General features: G+C 37.4%; 1 long non-coding RNA gene across 2 annotated transcripts in view; it reads right to left on the bottom strand.

Annotated features, from left to right (window-relative positions):
- LOC140512804 (uncharacterized) overlaps positions 1-15,650 on the bottom strand; it is a 58,987-nt gene that overhangs the window by 20,434 nt on the left and 22,903 nt on the right. The gene's annotated exons all lie outside the window — the stretch shown is intronic.

The raw sequence follows: 15,650 nt of genomic DNA, 5'->3' as shown, positions 1-15,650 counted from the left end.
CTTTGTTAATTTACACAGTTTAGAATTTGTTTACATTTTATATTCTGTGGAGTACTTTGACCTTTCTTGGGTGGAACCCATTATACAAGTTCCCCAATAGATATTAATAATCAGGTATTACAGAAGATCTTTCTTTCTTGGATTCTTTTCCTTTTTTATTTCCCAATATAGACTATACAAAAAGTAGATTGAATTTAAAAAATCCTGACTAATTAAATTGTATTTTCCAATCACATCTGAGATATCTGAGTATGTATAGACCTCAGTACATAGAGCATACATTAAAACAGCTATTTTTTTTCTTTTTGTATCACATAGGCTTTAGAACTGAAAGGGACCTGAAAGATCATATAGTCCAACCCATATATTTTATTTTAAAGATGAGGTAACTGAGACTCAGAGAAATGAAATCGATTTTACAATGTCCTACAGGCTGTAAGTGGTGGTAAAACCAGGATGAGAATCGAGGTTTTTTGATCTCAAATCTAGACTCTTTCTAAGTACTCCACTTCCCATCCCTTTCTGCTATTGTAGGCAGCTAGCTGATAAACTGGATAGAATGCCGAGCTTGAAGTTAAGGAAATCTGAATTTGAATCCAAGCCTCTGTGACTCTGGGCAAGTCACTTCTGTTTGCCTCAGTTTTCTCAACTGTAAAATGGGGATAATAACAGCACCCACTTCACAGAGTTGTTGTGAGGATTAAATGTAATCAAATTTATAAAGTTCTTAGCCTATTGCTTGGCATATAATAGGTGCACATAAATGCTAATTCTCTCCTCCCTTCCCTGTGTATTCTAAGCAAGTCAATTCACCACTTTAAAACTCACTTTCCCTAAAATGAGGTATATAATACCAGGGTTCATGTAATAGTCAAATTAAATAACGTATGTGAAGTGCTTTGCAAACTGTAAAGTGTTATATAAATGTGAGCTATCATTATTATTAAATATGCTTTGTTGTTTACTCAACCTGGAAAGTAGCGTCATGTAGTGCAAAGAGTACTGGGTTGGAAGTTGGGAGACCTGAGTTTTTTCTAATTCTGTGTTACCTTGGGAAAGCTTCTTAATCTTTAGCTGGCACATTCCTTGCCTGAAAAAGGAGAGGGTTAGACTTCCTTATCTCCAATTAGATCCCCTCTTTTCTAAAATTCTTTAATTTGAATTCAAAATCTGCTTATTTGTCTAGTCAAGGTGCTCTTTGCCCTCAAATACTTCTAAGTGACTTAGTCAATGGGGGAACTGCACCCCATCTCCCGTTCTCCAGGCACTCTACCTTTACTGATGGAATGAAATAACTATTCAGAACACAGATACCATAGAAGTCATTTTCTCAAAATGGTAACTACATAAAAGTTTCAGAATTCTTTTTCCTTGCTCATCTGACTTTTCGTTTGTCTCTTTCTTGGGAAATATTCCTTTTGGTCAGAATGGCCTGAGGAAAGATCAGGTTTCAGAATATTCCCTGGATGGTTGTTTAACAAGCAAGAAACAATATGGTGCAAACATTTAAATGTAAAACTTAACTGCCGTTCAGTAACTAGGGGAAAGTTTTATGGGGAAAGATACAGTCTGATGCAAATCAAATGAGCAGACTCTAAGGGAGTAATCCTTTTGTTTAAAATTCCTGTAGCCTAAAAGGCCAATACTAATAATGATAATACAAATTCTTTTCTGATCTGATGACACTTTACTGAATCCAGTAGGGCAAACATATCCTGTTTTTTTTTTCTTTTATAACTACACAAAAATCCTCCTCTGGTATCTCATCATAGCATGGAGGTGTCCCCGACTTCTCAATGGCTGTGTCAATAGAGTTCAAGTCCTCACAGGTCCAATTGATCTCAAAAGCCTTGCAATATATGCCCAGCAATTTTATATGTCTGAAGAGCAAAGCCAGCTTAGCTACATTCAGAAAAAGCTTCTCGTCAGATTGCCAACACGTTAATGAAATTTTCAGCTCTTACAAAAAAGGAAAGAGTACTCACACCGATAAACTGGTGGTCTGTGGAAGTAGTGAAATACCCAACTTACAACTCTAGACAGTAACCAGAAATACAATAATACTTTGAAGGCAATTTGGCACAGCTTCTTTATGCTAAAATTGGGATTTAGGGTGGTGTAGTGGAAAAACCAATGGAGTGTGAGTCAGAAAACTTGAATTTTAATCCCAGCTCTGCCAGAAACTAGCTGTGTGATCCTGGGCAATTCATTTAACTTCTCTGAGCCTCTGTTTCTTCACCTATATAATGAAGAGGTTGGACTAGATAATGGCTGAGATCTTTTCCAGACAAAAAAAAATCTCTGTTACTCTTATTGACACTGTCTGATGAAGCTAATGCACAGTTCTAGGAAATAATCATTATTTGGGATAAGAGAGCCTTCTGGCAAACTATCCCAGACTATATTTGGGTTCCTCAAAATGTTTTGCCAAAATCACTTTGCCTTAGACTGTGAACACATGTGTTTTTCAAGGGAAATGTACTTCATGTATTTCTAATGTATTTGTACTTAACTCATCAAAATGTTGTTTTCTAAGAACTAGTTCATGTCTAGGGAGGCTAAGGAAATTTTCTTTTCCAGTTTTCTTTCAACCTAAGCTATGTCTTGTTCTTAGCTTATGGAAAATCATCCCCAGAGACAGTCTACTAAACTGAATTCTTGGCCCACAATATCTCATCCTAACTTAATATTCTGGAATATTCTGGGTCCATCGAAGCTATTACCGTGCCTGTTCTGAAGTCATGGCTTGTTAACTAGACTATTCTCAGATCATTCCTTTCCTTCCTTTTTCTGAGCTAAAGTTAAAGAGGATTTGAATTTTTGTAGCAAGTTTCTCTAATAATGGTCTCATTTCCAAGATATTTAAGGAGCTAATTCAAATTTATAAGAAAAAGAGCCATTAACCAATTGACAAACAGTCTAAATATATGGGCAGTTCTCAAAGGAAAAAAAAACTCAGGCTTTCTCTATGACCATATGAAAAAAAAAAATGCTCCAAATCTAGTGATCTAGAGAAATGCAAATTAAAGCAATTATGAAATCCTGTCTCATACTTTGCAGAATATCAAAGATGACCAAAAATGGAAAGGGATAATGCTGTTGATGGGCCTGAGATTGAGTGCAACCATTCTGAAAAGCAATTTGGAACTATATATATATAAAAAGTTATTAAACAGTGAGAGCTTTTTGACCTACCTATGCCATTGTTAGGCCTATACTTAAAACAGATCAAAGGGGAACAGTTCTTTATATATAGAAATATTTTAGCAGCCTTTTTTTTGTGGTGGCAACTGCCTGCTCCCCTCCCCCTAGAAATAAAGGGAATGACCATTGTTTGATGAGCAGTTGAATAAGCTGTGGTATAGTATATAAATGTGATGGAGTACTGCTATCCTATAAGAAATGAGAAAATAGATAATTCAATGACATGGGACATAGGAGGGAGGAAAAAAAGTTTTTTTGTTAATTGTTTTTAATAGAGAGGTGGAAGAGTGCTATAGATATGAAATGTGTACATGACCTTTAAGATGAGATCATTCTATTATAAATTGTTTTACTTTCTTACAAGAGACCTCTCATGAAGCAGAAGTAATGTGTAAATGTTTGTAATATAAAAACAAAACATCAATAAAATTTTTCAAAAGGAGTTTTCCCCAAGAGCTCAATAGACTTACCCATCATTGATTTCCCAACACTGCTTTGAAACAGAATTGCATCACCATATAATTGCACAGGCAGGAAATTTCCTGCCTGGGGAGGAATAACTCTTCCTCTGAGCTCTAGACATTCTATCTGGCTACCTACAACTGTGAGCAATCACTTCACCTCCACTGGGGGAACCTCTTCTCCCACCCCTAACCCTCTGCTTCTAGCTACACACTGCTGCCTGACACCCTGGGACAACTATACCTCCAGTATGAATTCCTATGGGCAGTGATAACCTAAGTAACCTCATTCTTTAATGATTAACATGCTCCCATTTGTCACTGTTCAAATCTTCTCTTGGTTTCCTAACTGCTCCCTTATTCCAATTCCCCTAAACCAATCCAACTCATGTTGGTAAGTAACACCAACATGCTACTCAAAAGATACCTGCTTCTTCCACCTTGCTCTCTGAAATGTTTGCTCCATAAGTAACAAATCACTCCTCTACTGGCTCCCTTCACCATCTTGACTCCCTAATGAACCATTTCATGTGTGCGTGTGTGTGTTTGTCCTTTGTTGCTGAAGAAGACCATGCCATCAGAGAATTAATGACATGACTTGCACTTGACTTTGTTTTGAGTGAAGGAGGGCTGTGCAGGTCACCAGCCTCACTTCTCCTCCAGAGCCATCCGAATCCAGTGACCAGCTATTCATCAGGATGACTGGAGACGACCCAGGATGAGGCAATTGGGATTAAGTGACTTGCCCAAGGTCACACAGCTAGTGAGTGTCAAGTGTTGGAGGTGAGATTTGAACTTGGGTCCTTCTGACTCCTGCACTGGTGCTCTATCCACTGCACCACCTAGCTGCCCCCAATGAACCACTTCAACTCTTCATTGAACTCTTGTCTTAAATCCCTTGTTCCTTTCTCCTACTGAAGATCTTGCACTTCTAAACCCCAGCCTTGGATCACTCCCACAATCTTTTGCCTTCTCTCCTATTTATTTGGTGCTGAATGAAGAGAGGCAAAGTCATGAAACTCTCCTGACTAGGTCTACTACAAATTTATATTACATTATCTCACAGGGGCCCTCACTGCAGCAAGGTAATCCTTTTTTATCTTCTTAAGTGAGGTGCAAATGTACACTGTCTTACCACAACTTTTCCATCTTTCCTCAGATTTCCCCTTCTGTCCCATCTTCTCAGCTGAGAACCTTGATTCATATTTAAATGAAAAACTTGAAGTAATTTACAAAGAGCTCCCTGTTCTCTCCTCTTCATCATCTTACATAACTCAAATGTCTTCTGCCACTATCTACTCCTTTACTCATCTTTCACATGAAGAAGTGGTCCTTTTCTTGCCAAGGTGAACCCTTCTACACGCACAAGTGGCCCCATTTCTTCCCATCTTCTTTAGCTGGCTGTTCATTCTATGATTCTCACTAATCTTCAATTTCTCTGTCCACTTCCCTTCTGTCTGTGAATATGCCACTTCTCTTCCATCCTCAAAAAACCCTCACTGCATCCATCCATCCAAGATAGTTATCATCCAAAATCACTTGTTTTTGAAGCCAAACTCTTTGAAAAGACCATCTACAACAGAGGCTTCCACTTCCATTCCTCTCACTGTTTTCTTAACACTATGCAGTCTGGCACTGGACCTCATCATTCAACTAAAACCATTCCTTTAAAAGTTACTAGTGATCTCTTAATTGCCAAATTCAATAACTTTTTCTCAATTTTCATCTTTCTTAGACTTTGACACTGTCTATGACTCTTTTCTCCCTTATATACTCTTCCATGTTTCTGTGAGCATTCTCTCTCTTGGTTATCCTGCTACCTGTCTGACTACTCTTTCTATTCCTCCTTTTCTTCCTCCTCCCCATGCCAATAATAGTGGGAATCCTGCCCCCAAGGTCTTGTCCTGATCCCTCTTCTCTTTTCCCTCTATACTAGTTCATTTGGTGAACTCATTAGCTCCTATGAGTAAAATTATCATCTCTATATGTACAAACCTTAGAAATACTTATCTATTCCAAAATTTTCTTCCAGGGATATGCTGGAGCCAACTCAAACCAGCTCACAAGAACCAATTGTTAAACTTTCATTTTGAACATTTACACCTTGGAAATAGCAAATGTTGATTTGCTGATTGTCTAGATTTAAAATAATGGGGGGAAATGTTAATAATTCAGCTTGAACTTAAGCTTGTGTTGTATATACATTTTCCCTTTGAAGAGAAGTTGCTAAACATTTAAACATCACTGCCCTCTCTTAACATCCAATCCCACATCATTAACTCCTTGTTAAAATCTCAAATGGAGGTCTCATAGACATCTTAAATTCAACATTTCCAAAGCTTAATTTATACTTTTTCCTCAAACCCTTCTCTCTACCTAACTTTTCTATTATTGTCAAGGGTGCCACCATCCTCTTAGCTAATTATATGTGTCATATATATAACACAGACAACACTGGCCCCTTCTCCCTGAAGACTAGAGTAATTTACATTTCACTCTTCTGCCCAATATGTAGCAGAATAATCTTTCTCCTCTTCCTTGTACCACTTCACTCTCTGAAGAAGGAAAGGAGATCATATTCACAGCTTAATCCTCTTCCTATAGGGCAGAGATATAATTCCAAATGTAAAAGTCCCACTCTGGCCCAAGTCTAAAGTCTCAGGCATCCTGGCTTCTTAGAGCTGCCATGCTAGGCCCTATCTGCAATCTGGGCTGCAAGTTGACCATGGCTCAAACTCCCAGGTTCCTTGAAGAAAGAACAGAGAACAAACATTCTCAGGTCCATGCCTAGAAACCAGAGTAAAAGAAAGGGAGGAGGGGAAAGATAGTCCTTCCCCTCTCACCAATTCAGTTCATGTTGCCCACTGTGGGCAAACTGAGATCTTCATCTTGTGGTCGTAGCAGATAAGATTCTCCCCCAAAAAAGAATGCAGAAAAAAAAGAATGATGGGGGGAAAGTAGCAGAAGGAGAGACAGCAGAGTAAAGAGCACAGTCAGAAGAGGTGAATGGTTTAGTCTTTCTTGCTGGTTTTAAAGACACAGGCAGCCAATCAAAGCAGACTCCCCTCACCTACTGGCTAGGGCATATAGTGGTCTCTATGTCAGGTAAACTGGGCATCTCCATGTAAGGAGAACTGAGTATGTCCCATATGTATGTGCCTAGGTTATGCCATGTAATATATATTTGTAAATAGTTACTTGCATTTTGCCTCCCTTATTGCACTGTGAGTTCCATGTAAATAGGAGCCCCCTTTTGTCTTTCTTTGTATTATACCCGGAATTTATCACGTGCCTATCACATAGTAAGCATTCAATAATTATTTTTGACTAATTGAGTAAAAGAGAGCTAAAGACAATTGCTAAGGTTCAACATGTCCATGTCATTTGACCCAAAGATCTCACTGCTAGGCATCCAAACAGCATCCTAAAGACATCAAAGAAAGAAAGAAAAATCCAAAGTGTTAACAAAATATTTATAGCAACATTTTTTGCAGTAACAAATAATTGGAAAATGGCTAAACAAATTATGGTACATGAATGCAATGGAATATCACTGCACCTATGATGACTGTGAAGAAAACAGGAAGACATGGAACGACTTACATGAATTAATACAAAGTGTAACAAGTAGAACCAGGAAAACAATATGAAATATACACACTTACGTATATATGCATGTATATACGTGTACATGTATGTGTATATACACATATGAATGAAAAGAAAATCAACTGTAAAAATCAAAATTGATTATTATATAATTATGATGACCAAGTTTGGCCCTGATGAAGGCATATGAGAGTATCACATTCTCTCTTCCTTGTACACATGGAAGACTATAGAGGTGATATATAGAATATATGCTCATATTTTATTGATATGTTGGTAAGTTTCATTGAATTGCTTTTATTTTCACTTATTTTTTTAATTATATTGGTGATTTTCTAGGTAAGGGGAGGAGCATATTTGGAAATGAAGGTGTCTATACAAAAGGCAGTAATAAAAACATTATTTAAAAGGTCACAATATAAAAATGTTATTAAAAAATGAAAGCAGGTGCCAAGCTTCTCGAGCAAGTCAAAGAATGAGTTTAGATTTAGAGCTAGTTGTCATGATCTCATCATACATGTTTGTTTTCAATCATTGCTATGATTTCCAAATAGTTTTGCAGCAAAACTGCATTACTCGGTTTGTAACTAATTTGGAAAAATAGACTGAGTTAATCAGGAAGACTTCAATCACTTTTGCTATTGATACTCGTATCATTCTGGGAAACTCTCCCAACTCAATATTTGACAGAAGGCATTAGAAGACCTTGAGAAAATCATTCAGGAATTGCTTTGTGCCAATGACTGTACTCAAAAGAGCACACCCAAGAAAAGGCACAACAAATGATGAATCACTGTGCAGTGTCAGCACTGGGCTATGGACTGACAAGCAGCCCCAAGAAGACTGGAGCCATGTAGAAACCTGTATGAGAAAACTACCTATGCAGGCAAAGATTTTCATTGGCGATAGAGTTGAAAGCTGACTCTGGCGGTCCAAGGTCTAGTGATACATAATAGAGAAAGAACAGGCACACAAAATCAAAAAAGCTAGAAGACTTACAAAGTAGTATGATAAATGTAACATTACTCTAAAATCAAGACCAAACGTATGTGTGTGTGTGTGTGTGTGTGTGTGTGTGTGTATATGCATTCATATATTATATGCCTACAAATATCTATATATAAATTATGTAAGTATATATGCAATATTATATACACAAATATATACATACACGAATCAACATACATATGCAGAGATATATGTATACATATACATGTGTAAGACCCAAATCTATAGAACACTGTCTTGAAAGTCAGAAAGACCTGGGTTTATATCTTACCTCTGACACATACTGGTTCTGTGACTTCGTGATTTTATTGGCATAGGGATCTCCCATGTGAGGAAGCTCCTTCTACCAATTTAGGTGTTCTTCTCTGTAACTTATAGGCTTAGATGGCTCTCACACATACTGAGAGTTCAGAGGTAGGATTTGAACTCAGGCTTTCCTGACTCCAAGGCCTGCTCTCTCTTTACATTGCAGAATTGCTTCTAATGAAAGCAAATTGAATTGAACTCTAAGTTTGTCTATTTGTTTTAATGACCGGTTCACACCATCTCAGACACACTGAAAATGTAATAGTCACTCATAGACGCAATCATTGTAGTTTGGACTTATTTCCCTTTCAACTTGGGCCAATTTGTCCCTCCTTGGGAAGCCTAGGGGCTGCCCTCTACTCTCATGAACTCAGATTAATGCAGGCACTCAGTCTCTACTGCATCTCAGATCTCCCCCACTCAAGCAATCCATTAACTTTAGCCTTCCCTAGTACCAGGGATTAGAGGTGGCAAGCACTGCCACACCTCAGGTTCTCCTGGGAAGGGTGAATAAAGGAGCTGGAGGGTGAGGGGTGCAGGGTATTGGTTTCATAGTGTTCCTAAAGGCAACAATAAACATTTTATGGAATAGTTTGGTCATCTCACCTTGTAGTACCTACAACAAGCATAATCACGACCACCATGAAGAAAATTACAGCTTATGGGCCTATATTTGTTTCAAAAAAAAAAAAAAGGTAGAAGAATTGTATGAAAAATTTAAGAGCCTCCAAACTAATGAAGCACCTGGAGCATACCTCCCTCACACATGGGGCATCTAGAATAGTACCCTAGTTTCAAGGTGCTCTGTGGTTCTATATCCATTCAAAACCACAGTTCATGAACCTCTACCATGCGTTTATGTTTTCTTTAGTCAGCCAGAGGACACAATTATTTCAAAGCCAAAATATTTAATAAAATAGCTTAGTAATAAAAGTTTCAATAAAACATTTTTTCCATGAACCTAGGGTATACTTTCCCACAAATACAAACACCACCAATGAAGAGATTGAACACACATATGGATCATATGGAAGGGGTACATTTGCAAGGAAGGGATGTTGCCAGTGCATACATATGGTAGGGCAACCATATCTCCAGCACCGCAGGATTACTGAGGTCTTCTGATGCGGATGCTGTCATTGGGAATTCTCCTCATGGGTATAGTGTTTCTGTTGTCCTACTGATCATCCTCTTATCCCTTTTCATAATGACAATTAAGCATATAAATTCCCTTCTTACTCTAATTTCTGGGAGCATAATCTTTGCTTGCCATTCTTCTTTGCCTATCAGCTTCTAGTCTCATCTCTTTAGGACCACCTAAGCCATTTGGTTACAATCTTCTAGGCTACCATAGTTGTATCCTCTCTCAGGTAAGGGTAGACTGAGAGAGCCAGAAAGAGTAACCCCAGATAATCTATTTATGTCTATACAACAATCACAGTCCTTTGTTTAAGGTAACCATCTAACTTAGGGTCAGACATTCTCAAGATTTTCTTTAACTTACTGTGCAAATAAATTTGAGCCAGGACAAAGAATGAACTAAAGAGGCAAAGCCGTCATCATTCTCTACCCCCCCAGCCATATTTTTGTCTATTATGTGTATCTGTCACTGGGAAAGTCTAGCTGTTTTACTGCTATATTTTGACCAACAAAAACTTAATTCTTCCTAAATTAAGGACACCTATACTTTGATGAATGGGGAAAGATGTTTTGGGAAATATAATTCAAGGTCAAGGAATGAAAGAGTCTTATAGGTTGTTCAATAACCTAACACCTAGACATAATGAAAACTTTCTTCAAGATGAATTAGTGAATGTCTTATACACGGCAAGCACCAAACAATATCACAAAAAATTAAAATTGACTGTATCTTTATAGGCAAGAGACAAACAGCTCCTGACACGTGAGTTATTTCAGAATTAGTCAACCAGATTATTGATGCATCATAAAGCCATAGATTTAGAGCTGGAAGGGATCTGAAAGGCTATCAAGTACAACCTCATTTAACAGATAAGGAAACTGAGGTATAGAAAGGATAAGTGACTTCTCCAGGGTTATGTAATTTGCATCTTTGGCAGGATTTAAACTGAGATTGTCCTGTATCCAAGTTCAGTGCGTAAGTTACCTGTAATACTATCAATTAGTTTAAAAAACAAGACAAAGAAAATAAGATACATGGTTACAGCAGTTTCAAGTTACCCAATTTAAATAGACTAGCAATTCCTAAAATGGGAAATAGATGAAAGGACGGACATTGATTGTCTGAACATTCCCTAGAGAAGTTCAAGTCATGCAAAACAGTTGACACAAAAAAAGGAATACTGACCCCAGAAACCACCTCAGCTGGAAACATCTGATCTCTTTGCTAAGTTGGGCTATGCGGCAGCCAAAAGCAACACCATCTAGAGAATAAATTCATTTGTAACACATTATGAAGGAGATAACTGAAAAGGCATCAGTATTGCCATACTAGGCAACAAAAAACAGTTGAGGGAGAAGAAGGCTATAGAGAGCTTAGCATAAGATCCACCTAAGCCTATCATATACAGCTTTTGTAGATGAATGTGCAAGTTCAAAACAAATGGACACAAAATGGAATAAAACTGTTGGTATGATTTATCCTGGGGGTATGGGGTATTCAGGAGGACTAGCACCTCTGGTGTGAGGGTTTGTCAAACCCTTTTCAGGGCTGCTCATCAACCTTCAGTGTCTGCCTGTCACCCAACTCTCACTTGTGGCTCTAAAAAGCTTCAGCATATGCAGCAACGATACCCTGGAAAACCTTCCTGAGAGATGAACTAAACCAGGTTGAGGTTATTTGAGGTAAACTGTTGATGAATTAAGGGGATGTCTATGCCAAGACTGCCCCTCCATCTTCCAACCCACTACCATCTTGGAATGGGTTGATGAGAACATGGCCACGATGATAGTTGAAACAAACACTGTGGAACTCTTAGACCTTAGTCAGATATAGAAGATGCCAAGGTCATCCCACTGCATCCCATGCCATTACCATGCTCACTGAAAGAGTCAGCCTGATGACTTTGTGTCACTCTGCCTCACTTAAGTCCAATTCATGTGCAATGTCACCCATGATGTCATTGAAAACAAACGACAAACAACAATAATTCTCTTAGCAGAACCACATTTGAACTCTATCAACTCTGAAAGTTACAAAGAAAATAAAATACTGATATTATTTTCTAATTTTTCTTAAATCACTTGACTTGGCAAGACAAAATAACCTTAAAGGCTCTCTTTAACTAGATCTATACTATTCTTACTTAAAATCAAACAAGATGCTATGATACACAGAACTGTGGGCATAACTTTGTTCAACAATTTACTAAGTGATAACAAATGAGGGAAAAATGTATGTTCTCTACATTCCAATGTGACAGAGGATATCCTACATAGAATCTAAATAGAAAGAGATCCCATGGCCAGGCCAATTCAATGACCAGGGCCTCCAAATTCTTCCATTGGCTGGGGTCATTATATTGAGACCTATAGTCACTAAAAATTGAACAACCTAACCATCCACATTAGAAAAACCAAGTGACTGAAAATATACTTATTACCCAGATTACAATATGCTACTGGATTGATAAACTATTGTTAGTTCATCAGTAACGTAATTATTTATGTTGCATAAATTAATATTAACACATATTATCCTGTGAAGCACAAAATACCATTATCTCAGACCAAACTGCAGGTGACTCAGATGGCAAAGAAAAGATGTTTGGTAAGCAGGTATCAGTATATCACCTACATCCCCTACAATGACCTCCAGGATAAGGAGGGGTATACATGATTTAATCAAGTGCGTATATGATCAGGAAAAAAGATGGACTTATCATAGAGAAAAGCTATCTGTGTGACCCTGAGCAAGTCACTTTACCTTATTTGTTTCAGTTTCTTCATCCATCAAATGAGGTGGAGAGGGAAATGGCAAACCACTCCAGTATCTTTGCCAAGAAAATTCCAAATGGGATATGATTGAAATGACTGAACGACAAAAACTGCACTTAGCGTAATATTTAGAAAAAGAAATCACAGTAAGAGAAAAGATTTAAATCAAGATCTTAGAATTTAAGACCGAGACCAAAATTCTAAAGTATCTACATTGGCTATCAAAATTTTCCCTAGTAACTTAAAAAAAGAAAACCCCAAACTTAAAATATGTTTTTTGTGTGTTCAGTCATTTATCAGTCAAGCCTGATTCTTTCTGATCCCATTTGGGTTTTGGGGGGGCAAAAATACTGGAGTGATTTGCCATTTTCTTCTCCAGCTCATTTTATAGAAGAGGAAACTGAAGCAAATAAGATTAAGTGACTTGCCCAGAGTCACACAGATAGTAAGTGTCTAAGGCCAGATTTGAACTCAGGAAGATGAATCTTTTTAACTCCAGGGTCAGCACTCTATCTACTATATCACCTAACTGTCCCTAGAAGATAAGTGAAGTAAACTAGATTGGATCTTCTATAGAGGATTTATGGGAAGGCACGGATGAGAACAGAATAGGACAAGAGTGGGTCAGAAGGTTGTGATTTGCAATAGAAATATCCATTACTGAAGAGTCATGGATCAATCAAAGTGCACAAGAATCAAAGTATTTTTCTTGTTGTTTTGTTGTTGTCACTGCTGTTTTCTTGCCTTTGTGCGACTTGAAGTCTGGCAAGGGGGATATCATGAAAATATGCAATAAGTATGTAATAACTATAATGCATAATGAAATATAATAAGACCATAAGAAAGAGAAATATATATGCATATATATATATACACACACACACAACACACAAGGAAGAAAAATTAAACTACAGTTATCTGAACTATCGAGCACATAAATACAAATCTCTTTAGTTTATAACTAGCATATGGGGGGTTAGTTTAAGAAGTAAAACTAATATGAAACTAATTAATATTTTGTTGAGTTCAGTAGTCAAGCAACAGAGAACATGTAAATGTTAACCCACCAGGCCAAAGTCAATGAGATGCCTTTTTGATCTGCACAATAACACTATTGTAATTAACACAATTGCTGTATATTCTTCCTTCAATTTATGGGCATGAATCCCATAGTGTCAAAGGGACTTTAGTGTGTATGTCAATGGATACCACAGCCTAGAAAGTGAAAAATACATCTTGTTCATAACTTATAAACAAAAAAGATTCTATAGGTCTTTCACTTGTGGATTATAGAGCAAAACACAAACAAGAAATATACATATGAAATGCTTCATTTGTAATTAATTTTGAAGCCAATTTACCAATAATTTCAAATTTTTTCATCCCAAAACCAGGGAAATGAACCAATCAAAGCTATTGCTACGTTGGGCTTCTTTTTTGCATTTTTAATATTGTTGTACATTTCTCCACAAATGAATGTTTTTATTTTTGTTGAGGTAGTTATTTCTAATGTTGAAAGCAGTAGACACCTTCTTCCAAAGACTTTTTAATTGCTTCAAGGCAAACTTGGACATTAAAAGCAAATAATCAAGTACATTGAATAGTGACATATTCTTAACAAATTGGCTGTTTGGTGTCATGAAATGAGTCCTGGATCTAGAACCAGAAGACGTGAGTTCCAGTTCTTTATCTTGGATGTCACCTAACCTCCCTGAAGCCTTCTGTAAAGTAGGATAATAATACTTATATTACATATGCCAGAGTAAACTTCTAAGGATCAAATGAGATTATGTGTGACAAAATACTTTGTAGTGATAATAAAATGGAAAACTGTCTTGTTCAGTTAATTTGAAATTATCAGCAAAATTTGCCTTGACTTCACCTACTAAGTCATATTAAAATTCTTGTTCCCCGAACTCCACCCCATTAATCATTACCACATGTTTAATTGTGTGGGCAGTTTTACATTTGAAAAAGAAAGTGTTGTTTGCCCATATGCCAATAATAGAGAGTGAATAAAGCCTCTCCTCTGCAGTTCCATGATATGTTGCAGTGATACTGCCTGGGCATTGATCAGTTCCACGTGTCTTCCCCAAAACTCCAAAGGCAATAACCCTTCTTGCCCAAATGTACTATGCTTGGAAAACCTAAATTACCTCTTAAAATTCTAGAAGGACCCACCCAGCATATTGCCCATTATTGCTGGTAGGTACAATCCAGTACTCAGTGGATCTGTGATCTCATCAATAAGGTTGTACCCTCCAGTGATGCAGATGATATCCCATCCATACCCACCCAACTTATTTAATTCTTGTCCAGATCACCCCATAGGTTCACCATGGCAGTCCACCCAAAATGCTTGAGAAGAGATGGAAATGAGAGATTTCCTTCAGTTCGTGACATCCTAAGGATACCAGTGGAGCATAAGGCTACTCACCACATCTCCCTGGCTCTCACAATGTGACGAAAACAACTTTTGGGGGGCCATATATTTCTTAACATCTTCCATACTTCTTATCCCAAGTTTCTCCATAAAGCAAACCCCTCTTTTCAGTACCAATATTCTTCTAGTCAAGGAGCACTATCATCTCCTAAGAACTAAAGCTGAAGATCACCCAAAGAGTTATGAAGAAGTGTAGGGTAAATGTTAGCAGGTTGGCTACAGGATTATTTTCTTTATTTATAAGAAGATGATTCCATCAGAATTCCAAGAGAACTTCCTATAAAAATGTAGATCAGTGTCTTGCTATAACTTAAAAATCTCAGACGGTTGCCTGGAAGACTTTGCACTGAGAACTTTAGGGTCAAACATTGTTTAGGGTCACACATTGGAGTGTATCAGAAGGTAGGCAGGACTTGATTTCCTGACTCCTAGCCCAGTTTTCTATTCATCCTATTCCTCTCTACCTCTCAGCTATAGTTACTTTTACAAAAAATGACTAATACTTTGTTTTCTGTAATAATAGGAGTAGGGTGGTATGTGAGGATAATCTAAAACATTTTGCTTAGAAATATATAACTGGCCTGTCTGACTTTTCCTCCCTCTCCATCAGTCCTTCACCTGTTAGACTAAACTTCATTTTTCCTCAGGCTAATATAAATATAATAGTGACTGTATTGTTCCCCACTGTCTGAAGACCAGCTTTG

Source organism: Notamacropus eugenii, chromosome 6 (genome assembly GCF_028372415.1).
Source record: "Notamacropus eugenii isolate mMacEug1 chromosome 6, mMacEug1.pri_v2, whole genome shotgun sequence".
Taxonomy (NCBI): Eukaryota; Metazoa; Chordata; class Mammalia; order Diprotodontia; family Macropodidae; genus Notamacropus; species Notamacropus eugenii.
Note: the sequence above shows the minus strand (reverse complement) of the source record. Positions and strands in the feature narration are given on the sequence as shown.